This window comes from Rhinolophus sinicus, chromosome 14 (genome assembly GCF_057876585.1).
Source record: "Rhinolophus sinicus isolate RSI-liver-muscle chromosome 14, RSI-T2T, whole genome shotgun sequence".
NCBI classification, from domain to species: Eukaryota; Metazoa; Chordata; class Mammalia; order Chiroptera; family Rhinolophidae; genus Rhinolophus; species Rhinolophus sinicus.
This window is the reverse complement of record NC_142514.1, coordinates 50,373,018-50,379,023: the sequence shown is the minus strand read 5'-3', so window position 1 is coordinate 50,379,023 and position 6,006 is coordinate 50,373,018.

The window sequence follows — 6,006 nt, the reverse complement described above, 5'->3', positions numbered from 1 at the left end:
AAGTGTGCTGTACCAGAAAACGTATATACTTCAGTTAGAAAGACTCAAGTTCTTCTCTCACCTCCAAAATTTACTAGTCCCATATTCCCAGGCAAGCTTCTCAACTGTCTTCACTTTACTTTACCCATCTGTGAAAAATAAGTGAAATGAATCCCTTTTTGTACAATTGGGATTATGATTAGTCTTATGTGATATTAACTAGATGTATAATGCACGTAGTTTTCTATTTCCTTAATGTCCCTGAAGATATTCTCAGGATTTCAAAAAATGATAAACATAATAATGGTCCATAAGTAAAGTTACAAGTAAAACAAGTAAGTGAAATTATATCACAGCCTACATAACTAGAATATAAAAATAATGTTTACCCAATTATATAATGCACTCACTTAGGTTATAGAGTGCCTTCTGTCTCTCAGATACTGTTTCAGATTCTGGAAATTCAAATATTAATTATTTCTCTTTTCCCCCATTGTGTGAGAAGCTGGAATAGTGCAGAGAAAACATAACATTACAGTGTGAGAGAGAAAAAAAGGGTGCATTCGAGAGAAAATAAAACATTCTACCAACACTTACTAGAAAACAAAAGAAGACCTCTTCCTATCAACCTGTTGCAGAAACCATTCCTGTAGATGTCTAGGAAGAGAAATAATAAATCATTAATAGCCATGAATAACCACGGCAACAAGATAGCTCAGAAAGAAAGTGAAAAGTCTCCAGAAAAATGAACTTAAAGATATGGAAATATGTGACTTAAGTGGCAGAGAATTCAAGATTGCAGTTCTGAAAAAACTCAATGAGATGCAAGAAAACACAGAAAGGCAGTTTAATGAACTCAGAAACACAATCAAAGAACAACATGAACATTTTACCAAAGAGATTGAAATTTTAAAAAAGAGCAAAATAGAATTTCTGGTGATTAAGAACTCAATAGAAGTAATTAAGAATGAAATGAAATAGCCAGCCTAGGTTGTAGAGTAGACCAGAAGGAGGAAATAATCAGTGACATCAAAGATAAAAACCTGGAAATGACTAGGATGGAAGAAGAAAGAGATTTGAGACTTAAAAGAAATGAAAGAACTCTACAAGAACTTTCGGACTCCATCAGAAAGAGCAATATAAGAATAATGGGCATACCAGAAGGAGAAGAAAGAGAGAAGGAAACAGAGAGTATATTCAAATAGTCTATGAGAACTTCCCAAACTTGTGGAAAGAACTGGATCCTCAAATCCAAGAAGCAAATAGAACACCTAATTACCTCACCCCAATAGGCCTTCCCCAAGGAACATTGTATTGAAACTGTCAAAAATCAACGACAAAGAAAGAATCCTTAAGGCAACCAAGGAAAAGAAGATGGTAATCTACAAGGAAAGCCCTTTAGATTATTACCAGATTTCTCAGCAGAAACTCTACTAGCCAGGACAGAGTGGAATCAAATATTCAAACTATTGAAAGAGACAAATTATGAGCCAAGAATAATATACCCAGCAAAGATATCCTTTAGAAATGAAGGAGGAATAAAGACCTTTCCAGAGAAACAGAAGCTGAGGGAATTTTCTAATACACGACCTGCACTACAAGAAACACTAAAGGAGGCTATTCGACCACCATCAACAGGGACAATCTGTGGCAACCAAAACATAAAAAGGTGGGGAGTAAGGCCTGAACTGGAATATGGGAATGGAGAAAGTAGGCATGCTAAAGAAAATGGAATACTCTAAATATCAAACTTTCTTTTACATAAACTTAAGGGTAATCACTCAAAGAAAATCCAGAATTGAAATATACACTGTAATAAAAGAAGAAACACAGGGAAAATCACAGAATATCGCCCCACAGAAATAATAGACAACAACAAAAAGGCAAAGAAACAATGGAGACACAGTCTTACCAGAAAACTAAAGATAGAACGATAGGAAATCCTCACATATCAATAATCACCCTAAATGTAAATGGACTGAACTCACCAATAAAAAAGCACTGAGTAGCAGACTGAATCAAAAAAATAAATCCAACCATATGCTGTCTCCAAGAGACGCATCTCAGCTACAAGGACAAGCATAGACTCAAAGTGAAAAGGTGGAAATTGACATTCCAAGCAAATGGTACCCAGAGAAAATCAGGTGTAGCCATAATGATATCAGATGAAACAGACTTCAGGGTGGAAAAGGTAACAAGAGACAAAGATGGACATTTCATAACGGTAAAGGGGACTATACAACAAGAAGACATAACAGTCATCAATATTTATGCCCCCAATCAGGGAGCACCAAAACGTACCAAGCAACGGCTAACAGAACTAAAGGGAGAAATTGACAAAAACACAATTGTACTAGGGGACCTAAATACATCATTGACAGCTATGGATAGATCATCCAAACAGAAAATAAATAACGAAATAGCAGCCCTAAATGACACATTAGATGAAATGGACATAATTGACATATATAGAGCACTTCATCCTTAAACATCAGACTATACATTCTTTTCTGGTGTACATGGAACATTCTCAAGGATAGGCCATATATTGGGACTTAAAACAAACCTCAGCAAATTTAAGAAGACTGAAATCATACCAAGCATATTCTCTGATCACAAGATTTTGAAATTGGATATTGCTGCAAAATGAAAGCAGGAAAAACCACAAACACATGGAGATTAAACAACATACTTTTAAAGAACGACCAGGTCAAAGAAGAAATTAGAGGAGCGATCAAAAGATACATAGAAACAAATGAGAATGAAAATACATCCTACCAAAATTTTTGGGATGCAGTGAAAGCAGTTTTAAGAGGGAAATTTATATCATTACAGGCCTATCTCAAGAAACAAGAAAAATCCCAAATAAATAACCTCATGTTACACCTTAAAGAACTAGAAAAAGAAGAACAAGTAAAACCCAAGGTAGGTAAAAGAAAGGAAACAATAAAAATCAAACCAGAACTAAATGAAATAGAGAACAAAAAGACAATAGAAAAAAATTAACGTGACAAACAGCTAGTTCTTTGAAAAGATTAACAAAATTGACAAACCATTGGCTAGACTCACTAAGATAAAAAGAGAGAAGACACTAATTAACAAAATCAGAAATGAAAAAGGGGAAGTTATCACAGCTGCCACAGAAATACAAAGGGTCATCCAAGAATACTATGAAGGACTATATGCCACCAAATTCAATAACCTAAAAGAAATGGACAAGTTCTTAGAAACATATAGCCTTCCTAGGCTGAACCATGAAGAACTGGAAAATCTAAACAGACCAATCACCAGTAACAAAACTGAACCAGTCATCCAAAACCTTCCCCAAAGCAAAAGTCCGGGACCAGATGGCTTCACAAGTGAATTCTACCAAACCTTCAAAGAGGATCTAATACCAATCCTGCACAAACTCTTCCAAAAAATTGAAGAAGAGACAGTACTCCCTAACTCATTTTACGAGGCCAACATTACCCTGATACCAAAACTTGGTAAGGACAACACAAAAAAAAGAGAACTACAGACAAATATCTCTGATGAATACAGATGCAAAAATCCTAAACAAAATTCTAGTAAATCGAATGCAACAATGCATTAAAAAGATTATTCATCACGACCAAGTAGAGTTCATCCCAGGGACACAAGGATGGTTCACCATATGCAAATCCATCAATGTGATACATCACATAAACAAAATAAAGGACAAAAATCATATGATTATATCAATTGATGCAGAAAAAGCATTTGACAAGATACAACATCCATTTATGATTAAAACACTTAATAAAATAGGTATAGAAGGAAAATACCTTAACATAATAAAGGCCATATATGACAAACCCTCAGTTAATCTCATAATTAATGGTGAAAAACTGAAGCCCTTTGCTCTATGTTCAGGAACACGACAGGGCTGTCCCCTATCATCTCTGCTTTTCAACATAGTGCTAGAAATCCTCGCCAGAGCAATCAGGCAAGAGAAAGAAATAAAAGGCATGCAAATTGGGAATGAAGAAGTTAAATTGTCACTCTTTGCAGGTAACATGATGTGATATGTAGAAAACCCTAAAGACTCTACCAAAAAGCTATTAGAAGCAGTCAACGCATACAGTAAAGTGTCTGGCTAAAAATCAACGTACAAAAGTCCATTGCATTCCTATATATTAACAATGAAATCTCAGAAAAAAAGAAATTTAAAAAAAGAAACAATTCCTTTTGCAATTGCAGCAAAAAGAATAAAATACCTAGGAATAAATTTAACCAAGGATGTGAAAGATCTATATGCTGAAAACTATAAGACATTTTTTAAAAGAAATTGAAGAAGACACAAAGAAATGGAAAGATATTCTGTGCTCATGGATTGGAAGAATCAACATAGTTAAAATGGTCATATTACCCAAAGCAATATACAGATTTAATGCAATCCCCATCAAAATTGCAATGGCATTTTTTAAAGAAATAGAACAAAAAATCATCAGATTTGTTTGGAACCACAGAAGACCCCGAATAACCAAAGCAATCTTAAGAAAAATGAACAATACTGGAGGTATCACACTCCCTAACTTTAGCTTGTACTACAGGGCTACAATAATCAAAACAGCGTGGTATTGGCAGAAAAACCAATACTGGAATGGAATAGAATTTGGAATAGAATTCCAATATGGAATAGAATTGAGAACTCAGAAATAAAACCACATAAATATGGACAGATAATTTTTGACAAAGAAGCAAAAAACATACAATGGAGAAGAGACAGCCTTGTCAATAAGTGGCGCTGGGAGAATTGGAAAGCCACGTGCAAAAGAAACTGGACTGCTATCTGTCACCATGTACCAAAATTAATTCAAAATGGATCAAAGATTTAAGAATAAGACCTGAAACAATAAACTCCATAGAAGAAAACACAGGTATTAAACTTATAGACCATGGGTTCAAAAAGCATTTTATTAATTTGACTTCAAAGGCAATGGAAGTAAAAGCTAAAATAAATGAATGGGACTATATGAAACTTAAAAGCTTCTGCACAGCAAAAGAAACCATCGACAAAATAAAGAGGGAACCAACTGAATGAGAGAAGATTTTTGCAAACAGTGCCTCCGATAAGGAGCTAATATCCAAAATATACAAGGAATTCATGCAACTCAACAACAAAAAAACAAACAACCCAATTGAAAAACGGGCAGAGGACCTGAAGAGACATTTCTCCAAAGAGGACATACAAATGGCAAATGGAAATATGAAAAAATGCTCAACATCACTAATCATCAGAGAAATGCAAATAAAAACCACAATGAGATATCACCTCACCCCAGTCAGAATGGCTATCATCAACAAGACAAATAGTAACAATTGTTGGAGAGGCTGTGGAGAAAAAGGAACCTTCATACACTGTTGGTGGGAACGCAGACTGGTGTAGCCGCTATGGAAGGCAGTGTTGAGGTCCTCAAAAAATTACAAATAGAATTACCGTATGACCCAGCAATCCCTCTACTGGGTATTTACCCAAAAAATCTGAAAACATTTATACATAAAGACACGTGTGCTCCAATGTTCATTGCAGCTTTATTTGTGGTGGCCAAGACATAGAAACAACCAAAATGTCCTTCGATAGATGAATGGATAAAGAAGTTGTGGTATATACACACAATGGAATACTATTTGGCAGTAAGAAAAGATGAAATAGGACCATTTGTGACAACATGGATGGATCTTGAGATTATAATGCTAAGTGAAATAAGTCAGACAGAAAAAGCAGAGAACCATATGATTTCACTGATATGTGGTATATAAACCAAAAACAACAAAAGGACAAGACAAACAAATGAGAAACAAAAACTCATAGACACAGACAATAGTTTAGTGGTTACCAGAGGGTAAGAGGGGAGGGGGGTGGTAGATGAGGGTAAAGGGGATCAAATATATGGTGATGGAAGGAGAACTGACTCTGGGTGGTGAACACACAATAGGATTTATAATATTAAATAAAGAAAAAAAAAAGAAAAAAAACATCTTCTTTTTTACATCATTTAGAAT